Below are 12,111 nucleotides of genomic sequence, written 5' to 3' on the forward strand. Positions count from 1 at the left end.
GCTGGGTGACCTTGGGCTAGTCACACTTCTCTGAAGTCTCTCAGCCTCACTCACCTCACAGAGTGTTTGTTGTGGGGGAGGAAAGGAAAGGAGAATGTTAGCCGCTTTGAGACTCCTTAGGGTAGCGATAAAGCAGGATATAAAATCCAAACTCCTCCTCCTCCTCCTCCTCCTCCTCCTCCTCCTCTTCTTCTTCTTCTTCTTCTTCTTCTTCTTCTTCTTCTTCTTCTTCATGCTTTCTTCAATTTGCCCCTTGTTTTCTAGACACAGGTCTGAGAGGTTTCTTTTCTTCTGTCTTGCCACTTTTACGGGGGAAACCAGCTGTTTACCACTGAATCAGAACAAATGACAATCCGCAGAAGACCCAACTGATGTTTGTTCCAAATCAGCGGTAGACAGATGGTTTCCCCAGGCAAAGTGGCAAGACAGAAGAAAAACCTCTCCGACGTGTGTCTAGAAAACACGGGCCACATCAAAGTGTGGATGAGCCCTCAGTGTGGACAGTACTGAGCCAGGTGGATCAATGCTCTGACTCATTATAAGGCAACTTTCTATGCACCTGAGGTGTATTTTCACAACATCAACTTCCCCACTTCTTGCCTGGCCCTCTATTCCTCCCAATAAGCAGCAGTGACTTAGAATGATCTGAGTTGTGCATCGCTGCTGCAGATGGACAGAGTAGGTTGCATGAGGAATTCTTCCCCCTTTGTTTCCAGGGCCAGAAAAATGGTGCTGCTTCTTTAACCTCTTTAACCAAGGGGAACAAGGGGAAAGTCCCATAGAGTTAGGGAGACGGTACACACATCAGGGAGAAGGGCACTCAGTTCACTGGCATCTCTGCAAGTATCCCAGTTATGTTTCATCTGCCTTATAGCATCTACCTTTTGTGTACAGCAACCTGAGTATTTCTCCATTTTGCCGGACGGGAAAATCTGTCTGGCAATCAGCAACAAAAGTCAATTGAATTCATAGGGAAAGTGAGCAGGTGCTCAGCATCCCCTCTCCCTGGAAAACAATGATATCTGAAAGTGCTTAATGTAAATTTATTGTACCCTTACTCTGTTTCTTGACTGGATATATATATATAATATAAAAATCGACAGCATATGGTTAGAACAGCATATGGTTAGAGCCACAATTGAGAAAAAAGAATCTGCAGCTATTTCTTCACTTCATAATTATAGCATTAAATATTGTGTTTACTTTACAGCTCTTCATAACCTTTGCTTGCTGTGTAGTATTAACAGGCTTAATGCCTATGAATTTCTGTGCGCGCAAGGGAGGGATAGGGGGTGTTGAATGGGAAATCACAACAACAACAACTGGCCATTGTGCTCATTCTCCTGAGGCAGAATGTGTACAAAATCTGTCCACAAAGAGGGAATTGTGCCCAGTTCCCAGCCAATACAGTGGTACCTTGGGTTACAGACGCTTCAGGTTACAGACGCTTCAGGTTACAGACTACGCTAACCCAGAAATAGTACCTCGGATTAAGAACTTTGCTTCAGGATGAGAACAGAAATCGTGTGGCGGTGGCGCGGTGGCAACGGGAGGCCCCGTTAGCTAAAGTGGTGGCTCAGGTTAAGAACTGTTTCAGGTTAAGAACGGACCTCCAGAACGAATTAAGTTCGTAACTTGAGGTACCACGGTATTCCTAATCTTGTACATTATCTAGCATATTGCCTATTGAGATACACACTTTCCTCAAGGCCTATTGACATCTATGTATGGTGACTGGAGCACGTGTGTACCTGCTGAATAACATCTAGATTATCTGCTATGAAATACCAGTGCATTGCATAGGATTCTGTGAAATGTTCTAAGTTGCACACCCTACACATGTGATTTGTTGGCATAGGAGTCAAAATAATAATAATAATAATAATAATAATAATAATAATAATAATATATTTATAATAATAATATACATTTCCCCAGCCACTCTGGGGGGCTTCCAACAAGAGATTAAAAATAGATTAAAACACCAGTCATTAAAAACTTCCCTAAACAGGGCTGCCTTCAGATGTCTTCTAAGCGTAAAATAGTTGTTTATTTCTTTGAGATGGGAGGGCGTTCCACAGGGTGGGTGCCACTACCGAGAAGGCCCTCTGCCTTGTTCCCTGTAACTTTGCTTCTTGCAGTGAGGGAACTGCCAGAAGACCCTCAGTGCTGGACCTCAGTGTCCGGGCTGAACGATGGGGGTGGAGACTCTCCTTCAAGTATACTGGGCCGAAGCCATTTAGAGCTTTAAAGGTCAGCACCAACACTTTGAATTGTGCTCGGAAACATACTGGGACCCAATGTAGGTCTCTCAAGACCGGTGTTATATGGTCTCAGTGGCCGCTCCCAGTCACCAGTCTAGCTGCCACATTCTGGATTAGCTGTAGTTTCCTGGTCACCTTCAAAGGTAGCCCCAATATAATATTTGAAGGGGTCTGCTCCTTCCCAAGTTGATGAGCATTGCCATTCAAATGGTGTGCATGTACCACGTCATGTGATCGGTTATGCAGGGCAGGACTTACCCGCCCCCTCCCAATATTTTATTCAAGTTGGTCATTGGCTAGGCCTTGACTTTGATTCCCCACCAGTGTTGTTTCTGCTTAAAATGGTTGAATCCACAATGAGTATTTTCAGGCAGTGGGGCATTTAGATCATGTAGACTGTGGACATAATGGTCCTCCAGGGAATCCCTCGGTTTATATGCTTATGTAAATAGCTTACTTTAAAATGTGGGAAGCCTATATTCCTAAGTTTTTTCCACCCTCAGTGCAGCCCACCTCTGCTTATTCTGCTGGGTTCTGGACCTCTACCCCAAAGTCCTGCCCTGCTGCCACTACTGAGCATAGGGAAACTTGCCCTCCTTTAATGATATTCTCATTGAGCAACCATGAGTCATGTTTCCAAAGAATCCTTTAAGTTTCCAGGCTCTCTGGGATGTTAGGATGCTGTCAGCAACTCCCAGCTGGGTGTCCAGGAAATTATAAAGACAAGGGAAGGTTTCTTATGGTCCTTTTAAAATCAATATTTATAAAGAGAGGCTATAGAACCCAGTCACTTGGATAATGGCATTGTCCCAAGTGAATCTCCACACACACACCCCGTCTCTCCCACTTCCTCATTTGTCATTCTCATCGTCTCCTCTACGGGTGCTGCTACGTGCCCTCTGTCTTTGAGCTCTTTGCTCTCCTACTTTTAAGGCTTACTGGGTTCTGGGAGATGGTGGTCTGGGATGCTTTCTAATGACAACGTGTTGCTCTGGCTCTCCCATAATTTCCCAACTTTTCCCCTCCTCTGCCTCTGAGCCTCCTCCCTCAATCCCCTGTTGTAAATCTAAACTGTCTTCCTCTTCCTCCTCACTGGAAGGGTCAGGGTGAGGACATGGTCTCTACCATTCCTCCTCTGCCCAGTCCCTGATAATTAGTTGTCTTTCACAGTGGAAGCAGGTTTTCAGATTATACACAGCTCTTCTTCAGGCTTTAATTATGAGAGCAAGAAAATGAACATTCAGTAGTCCAGATAGAAATAACTGGGTAGTCAGGTTGATGGTTACATGGTTGCAGAAGTTTACTGGCCATTGCTGTTGGCATGGAGATAGTCTAGGTTGAATGCAAACATGCCATTCTGATGTCATGTGTGATGTCACAAAGGGGATATGCTTTAAGTCTTGGTAAAGCCAAAAGCAGTTATCAAACAGACTGCATCTCAGCACTGTTAAGATGGATCTGCATAATAGGTGATGAATAATTTTATTTGGGGGATATATTAACTTTTACTATTGGGAAAAAGTTTTAGATTTGTTTGCCAGTTTGTAACCCATCAAGTTGAAGCCAATAGATATACATTCACAACCCTGTACCCCTCAAATTATTGACTTTATGTATGACTTTGGGACTGATTCATACAACCACATTGTCTTTCTCCACTCTAAAGCAGCTTTTTCTCTGTATTTGAAAAAAATAACCAAGTTATGCCCTCTGTCTTTGAGCTCTTTGCTCTCCTAATTTTAAGGCTTACTGGGTTTTGGGAGATGGTGGTCTGGAATGCTTTCTAATGACAACGTGTCAGCCAGGTGTTGTTCTGACTCTCCCATAATTTCCCAACTTTTCCCCTCCTCTTCCTCTGAGCTGCTTCCTCCCTCAAGCCCCTGTTGTAAATCTAAACTGTCTTCTTCTTCCTCCTCCCTGGAAGCGTCAGGATGGGGAGGAGGTCTCCACCATTCCTCCTCTGCCCAGTCCTTAACAATTAGTTTTCTTTAACAGTGGAAGCAGGTTTTCAGATTATACACAGCTCTTCTTCAGGCTTTGATTATAAGAGCAAAAAAATGAATATCCAATAGTCTAGATAGAAACAACTGGGTAATCTGGCTGATGGTTACATGGTTGCAGAAGTTTACTGGCCATTGCTGTTGGCATGGAGATAGTCTAAGTTGACTGCAAACATGCCATTCTGATGTCATGTGTGATGTCACAAAGAGGATATGCTTTAAGTCTTGGTAAAGCCAAAAACAGTTAACAGTCAGACTGCATCTCAGCACTGTCAAGATGGATCTCCATAACAGGTGATGAATAGTTTTATTTGGGGGATATATTAACTTTTACTATTGGGGAAAAGGTTTAGATTGGTTTGTCAGTTTGTAACCTATCACGTTGAGGCCAATAGATAGATATTCACAACCCTGCAGCCATCAAATTATCGACTTTATGTGTGACTTTAGGACTGATTCATACAACCACATTTCCTTTCTCTACTCTATAGAAGCTTTTTCTCTGTATTTGAAAAAAATAACCAAGAAGTAGAAGATAAGGAATCAGGAAGATGTGCCCTCTGTCTTTGAGCTCTTTGCTCTCCTACTTTTAAGGCTTGCTGGGTTCTGGGAGATGGAGGGTCTGGAATGCTTTCTAATGACAACATGTCAGCCGGGGGTTGTTCTGGCTCTCCCATGATTTCTCAACTTTTCCCCTCATCTGCCTCTGAGCTGCTTCCTCCCTCAACCCCCTGTTGTAAATCTAAACTGTCTTCCTTTTCCTCCTCCCTGGGAGGGTCACACTGGGGAGGCAGTCTCCACCATTCCTCCTTTGGCCTATCCCTGACATGGGACAAAGTTTGAAAAACACTGTCATGCACCTTTCAAAAGAGTGCTCACCTGGAGACAACATCTTGAAGGCACAACGAAAAATACATGTATGTTGTATACATGCGCTATAGAGTAGGGGCAATATGATCTAAACATGGTGCTGGTGGTATTTATACACCATTTATAAGACTGGTCATTTACAATATTCCAGACAAGTGATATTTCTGATTGCGGTTATCAAAAAGCAGACACATGCTTTCAGTCAGACTAAATAGCCCCAGAGAGACCCACATGGCGAGAAGCATTGATGTAACATATTGCCTCCAGGTATCCGAAACAGGTTCTATTCTGAAATAATTTAAGCAATCATGGGCAACGACAACTTTTTAACCTTTATAGAATGCTTTATACCCATTACCCTTGAAATCATACATTACCATGTCACTGCAGTGGCACTCTCTGTGGAGCGATAACATGTGCTTGACATATAGCCTCTGTAGGCCACGGCTGCTGTTTCCACCTTTGCAAAGGGCATTTCTTCTCTTCATCTTAAATTCCAAACCTTGAGAATTAACATTGTGCCCAAAAGGGCATATATGGTGAAGACTGAGCAGCCACTTTGCAGGCAGAGTAGAATCAGGGCTTTTCCCCCCAGCAGGAACTCACTGGAACTCAGTTCTGGTATCTCTCAGGTGGGCTCCATTGCCATTCTAGGTGAATGAGGGAGGTATTATTTATGGTGAGTTCCGGCACCTCTTTTTCTAGAAAAAACAGCACTGAGTAGAATCTTTAGAAATGGAAGCAACATTAAAGGAAAACTCATACCCTATTTCCTTTTACCATTCACATATTCCACACAAATTGAAACTGGGTGTGTGAAAAGAGAAAGGCTCCTCCCTCCCTACTGACTCCTCTTAGCTCTCTTATTCAGGGCCTCACACACCAGGCTAGGTGGGGCGTGTTATGTATTAAGATTAGTGATTAAGTTTTAAATGAAGTAATTCATAAGGACCAGGCCGGCTTTCTCCCAGGTAGACATCTGTTTGCTAATACAAGGAACATTATTGACATTTTGGAACTTTTGCAAACAGACATAAATACAAAAGCAGTTTTAATTTTTATAGACGCGGAGAAGGCCTTTGACAATATCTCCTGGAAATTTATGATGGGAAATTTAAAAGAGATGGGAGTGGGACGGGGTTTTGAGAATGGGATTGAGGCGATATATTCAGAACAGAAAGCTAAACTGATAGTTAATAATGTGGTTACAGAAGAGTTTAAAATTGAAAAAGGGACACGACAAGGTTGCCCTATTTCCCCTTTGTTATTCATTTCGGTTCTGGAAGTGCTATTGAACATGATTAGAGGGGATCGGTTGGTGGAAGGAATTCAGGTCGGTCAGAAACAATATAAATTAAAAGCTTTCGCAGATGACCTGGTTTTGACCTTGCAGAAGCCAGAGCCCAGTACGAAAAGAGTATTACAACTGATTAATGACTTTGGTCGGGTGGCTGGATTTAAACTAAATAAACAGAAAACTAAGGTTTTGGGGAAAAATTTGACTGATACAGAGTCAGAACGGTTTCAGAATGAGACGGAACTTAATGTGGTTAAAAAAGTAAAATACCTAGGGGTAAACATAACAGTAAAAAATCTAAGTCTATTTAAGGACAATTATGAAAAATGCTGGACAGAAATTAAGAGAGACTTAGATAGTTGGTCAAAATTGAAACTTTCTTTGTTAGGCCGAATTGCTGCTATCAAGATGAATGTATTGCCAAGGATGTTGTTTTTATTTCAAACACTTCAGGTTTTGGACAAAACGGAGTGCTTTCAGAAGTGGCAGAGAGACATTTCTAAGTTTGTCTGGCAGGGCAAAAAGCCCAGAATTAAGTTTAAGATATTAACCGATGCAAAACAAAGAGGGGGCTTTGCCCTGCCAGACTTAAAGTTGTACTATGAAGCCGCAGCATTCTGCTGGCTAAAAGACTGGCTACTTCTTGAAGACACTGATGTGTTAGATTTGGAAGGGTTTAACAATGCCTTTGGATGGCATGCATATTTATGGTATGACAAGGTTAAAGCAAATAAGGCCTTTAAGAACCATATTGTCAGAAAATCATTGTTTAATGTCTGGACAAAATATAAAGACTTGCTGGAAAATAAAACACCAAGGTGGCTTTCACCTTTGGAAGCCAAGGCCCGAAAAAGACCCAATATGGAGGCTAAATGGCCAAAATATTGGGAAATACTAGAAAAGGATGGAGACAATTGGAAATTGCAGAGTTTGGAGAAAATGAAAGACAAAGTGCGAGATTGGTTACATTACGCTCAGATTAAAGAAGTTTTTAAAAATGATAAGAAACTAGGGTTCCAGGTGGAGAAATCGAAATTAGAAACAGAATTGCTAGAACCAAAGATTAAGGTACTTTCAAGGATGTATAACTTGCTGTTGAAATGGAATACACAAGACGAAACGGTTAAATCGGCTATGATAAGGTGGGCACAGGACATTGGGCATAATATCATGTTTGAGGACTGGGAGAGGTTGTGGAGTAATGGATTGAAATTTACTGCATGTAACGCTCTGAAAGAAAATGTAATGAAAATGATTTATAGATGGTATATGACCCCAGTCAAACTTGCCAAAATTTACCACCTGTCTGATAATAAGTGTTGGAAATGCAAAGAGTGTGAGGGAACGTTCTTCCACCTCTGGTGGACTTGCCCTAAAGTGAAGGCGTTCTGGGAAATGATTTATAATGAACTGAAAAAGGTATTTAAATATACCTTCACTAAGAAACCAGAGGCTTTCCTTTTGGGTATTGTCGGCCAAGGGGTGGCAAAGAAGGACCAGACATTTTTTATGTATGCAACAACAGCAGCAAGGATACTTCTCGCAAAACATTGGAAAACTCAAGATCTACCCACACTGGAAGAATGGCAGATACAACTGATAGACTACATGGAACTGGCTGAAATGACCGGCAGAATCCGTGACCTGGGAGAAGAGAGGATTGAGGAGGACTGGAAGAAATTTAAGAACTATTTACAAAAGTATTGTAATTTGAGTGAATGCTAAACAAGACGCTAGATCAAAATAACTGAGCACCACTAAATTTAGAAGTTTTTAAGAAAATAAGTAAGATTGTGAAATTTAGCTCCTTCTGAGAATTATAAGATTATGAAATATAGAAGGGATATAAGAATTTAAATAAGATGATAAATTGCTGACAAAACGTTACAACGATGAAAGTGGGAGCGGGAGATGTGAGGAAGTCCAAAGAAAATGTGAAAATATGTTAAGATCAATGTTACATTGTTTATTATGTTTATTTTTACTGTAAAATTTAATAAATTGCTTTAAAAAAAAAAAAAGATTAGTGGCAGTCCTCACTCAGGGCCACCAGTATGTAAATGAAGGGTTGAAAACTGTTCCTCCTGATTGGTTAGCTAGTTGTGAGTTGTTATTGTTTCAAGTTACTTAGTATTATATAAAGCAACCAGCTAGGTTGCAGTCAGTCTGATTCCAGGAACAATTCTAACTGCTGCAATAAAGAGCTGTGAATCCACAGAGCTGTGTCCTTTGTCCATCTTTTCCACTATTTAACAGGGCGTACACACCACAACCCTTTTGTAGTGATCAGTTATGTCAGGCGTATGGAACTTCAGGATCAGAAGCCAACAGCATTCCCTCAAACCTATCTATCTGGTCCTTGGGACTCACCCCACACCTCTCTCCAGTCACACTTCCTCTCCCCAGTCTTCTCACTGAATCTCCTAGAACTTTTTTGAGTTTGACTGGCTGGAATGTGTCATTGAATGCTGATAATACTGGATAGAGGAGAGTGTGTGTGTGTGTGTGTGTGCGCGTAAAAACCTGTACAAAGGTAAAAAATACATTTATTGGAACACCCACTTTTGTCTCTGGTCCCAAAGGTATCTCAGAAGTGAAGATGGATGAGAAGTGTTGCCCACCTCTGACATGTGGTGAAGACCACCCCATATCCCCTTTATTCTCCTTTCTAGGGTTGCCATATTTTGAAGAGCAAAAAAAGATGTGGCGTTTGCCCATTCCTTGTGATTTTGCTTGTACAGGGGGATGGAAATGGTTAATGTAGATTGACCAATGATCAGAGGCGGAGCCTACCTGGTTTTGAGGCTCAGCCCAGGGGTTTTACCATTGGGAGATAGAGTCAGACAGAGCCAGTAAGACGAACATAGCCATTGTGACAGCTATAGTGATAGACACGGATAGAACTGAGAGAGAAGACTGTGACAGTGTGAGATGGTGCCACATTTAGTTAAGGGAGCGCATTTGAGAAACCGTTCTGAATATATTTAAAACTTGTTTGTTCTTCAATAAACTTTCATCTTCGTTGTTGACTTTACAACCTGACTGAGACTCAGTATTTCACCAGAAGAAACCTGGCTGGTGGCAGTGGAAGAATAAGCAGTGGTGTACAGGTCAATAGTCCATGAAACAAACGGGGGCTTTGTACGAATGCCACAGAGGACTATGGCAACTATCATTTTAAATACCCCTACTATATGTAGGCTATAGAAGCTGTGATATATTGCTGAGGGGGGCAGGAGAAGAGAAGAGGAAAGCAAGTCTTCAATCGCCAGTTATGTCTATGTCTCATCCAGAAAGTATAGCCAGAGACATTTTGGCAAATTTTAAAAATCCACCCAGACAAAAAATTTAGCCCGGAAAAAGAGGACATGCCCTGGAAAAAGAGGACTCATGGCAACCCTACTTTGTGTGAATGTTTGTGTGAATGTTTGTGTGAATGTTTGTGTGAATGTTTGTGTGAATGAGGCTACTACATTTCAGCGTATCGCATTTTGGCTCAATCTTCACTGGTTTTCCAGAGGATGACTTGAAACTGAATAATATATCAGATGTCTAACGTGCAATAGAGCATCTGCACAATTGGTCAGTGGACTGAAAATGATTAAAATCACGATGGCTTTGGCACACCAAGTCACAACACTGAAATGGTCGTGCGCAGGGAAACCAAACCTTGTTTACGGCAACTTTGTGGCTTTTCTCAGTAGCCCCTTCTGAAAAACCAGAAAGCTTTCTCCCTCAAGTGCATGGCTAATGAATGAAGCTTCTCCCTATTCTCTGCTGTAACCCCACTCCTCCTTTCTTCTCATTTCACGTGGAAAAAAGGGTGTCTTGTCATTTGGAAAGAAGGACCCTTAATGGAACCAGAAAGAGTTTAAACAAAGGGGACTTGGGGAAATCCCTCCTTCATCTCTTCTGTGTGAAAAAGGCTGCTGAGAGAATATTGTGTTGGAAAAGCTGACCATAATTCCAAGCGATGCAAAAACAGATTTCATTTGTGCACCCACATTTTACAGTTTTGGGATTTTTAAGGAGGAGAAAAGAACTGCAAGTCTGGTCACATCACAGTTGAGGAATAGAGATAGAGGAAGGATATATTTGTTCTGCTTTTTGTAGTGATTGGGACCAATGTGATGTTCCAAACTTGATTTTGGATGGGGCAGCGACTACCAAGCAGATTGTGCTGTTCTCTGGATTTTACAATACATTGTCGGTGCAAAAAAGGTGTGCCAAAAATAAATATATAAAAGTGCATTGGAAGTGCATATTTTTCTAGTAAATACATTGAAAAGCATTGAAATGTGTGTGTTTTTATTTTGAAAGTTCATATTTTATGCAAAATGTTTGCATAAAATATGACTTGAATGAGTGCAATGGGATGAACCAGACAGAAGAGGAAGGAAAACTCCTATGGCCAAGTGCCAACAAGACCGAAATGGGGTGAAATGAGCCCCGACCCCAGTCTCCTTCTACTCACTACACATATCTTTTAAAATCTCCACAGCTCTTTGCAGCAGATCTTGGAGTGCTGCAGATTTGTGAAAATAATATCCCAAGCACAATGGACTGTTGCCCAATGACCTCCCTGCACTTGTGTTTTTGTTTTTAACCTTTTTCTCTTTCTCTTTTTAAATGCAGTGTGAACTGTAGTTATTTGCTGCTGGCATCCATCTGTCTTGGGTAACAAAGCGTGTTCTCCTTCATGGAGAGCACGTGTTGGAGTGGGGGCCAACAGGACACTCCAAAGTTGTGGGGCGGGCTAATTGATCGTTGGCCACTGTTGTGATTGGGCTTCGCTTGTTGTTGGGAAGAAGTTAATGGTGCCATTTGATGACTGACAGCCAGAAATGTTAAAACTCCCTGCATGAGGCGTAGAGCTTCCTCTTTTCGCTCCGTGCATTGGATTGCCCGTCCCCCCTCCCTATATTTAGGGTTATTCGCTTTGACCTTGCTATGCCTGTCATGGGGTCGTCTGCTCTTGGGGCAGGGGCCCAGTAGGAATTTTGTCCATTTGGCCGATTGGCTGGGGCCATTTGGTTTTTGCCTACTGCGTAGCAAATCGTCACAACTTGTAAGGTTGCGGTTAGGCATTGGTTTATGGTTTGGTTGGTTGAGGGGCATGGATTGGCTGTGCCTGCTCCTCTAATGCTGCTGCTGCAAGGGATTCTGTTTAAGGAATACAGGGGCTCACCATTGCTTTTGTCCGAACCCTGTCAAGGGGCTAGGGCCACACAAGAGCCCCTGGTTACATTTAGGGAAGGCTGAGGGCAGGTTCCCTGCTCCGTCACTACCCCCAAATGACTTCCCCTTTTCTGACTTTCGCAGGCTTGTGGAATGTCAGTCTGTCCCCCACTGGGGGGCAGATAGTTGCAACCAATGCCTAAGCAACCAGTCACATTTTTTGTATTTTAATAAAGTTGTGGCCAAAATTATGCCAAAAACCTTAAACAAAATTTCTGTGTGATGTGTGAGTTATTTGGGGTGGCCCTGGGGATGATTGCACTTTTGGAAGTGAAATCCCAACCATTGGAGAGTTGCAGCGCCTGCTGTGGCTGTGGAGACCTATATGGGATAGACAAGTTTTGTTGCAGCTGCGGCAGATGAAGGTGTCCAGTTGTGCTGATGCAGGTATACCATTACATTTTTTCTTTCTGCGCACCTCCCAGTGGTCATTCCTCCTCTG

At 42.3% G+C, this 12,111-nt stretch overlaps 1 protein-coding gene across 1 annotated transcript in view; it reads left to right on the forward strand.

Annotated features, from left to right (window-relative positions):
- The first annotated feature begins 3,701 nt into the window (after window positions 1–3,701).
- LOC308482064 (uncharacterized protein) overlaps window positions 3,702–12,111 on the forward strand; it is a 199,359-nt gene continuing 190,949 nt past the window's right edge. The window contains exon 1 of the mRNA XM_081015080.1: window positions 3,702–3,733. The gene's annotated coding sequence lies outside the window, so the exon portion shown is untranslated. The remainder of the gene's footprint in view (window positions 3,734–12,111) is intronic.

The sequence above is a fragment of the Podarcis pityusensis genome, assembly GCF_964106645.2.
Source record: "Podarcis pityusensis genome assembly, chromosome: 7".
Lineage (NCBI taxonomy): Eukaryota > Metazoa > Chordata > Lepidosauria > Squamata > Lacertidae > Podarcis > Podarcis pityusensis.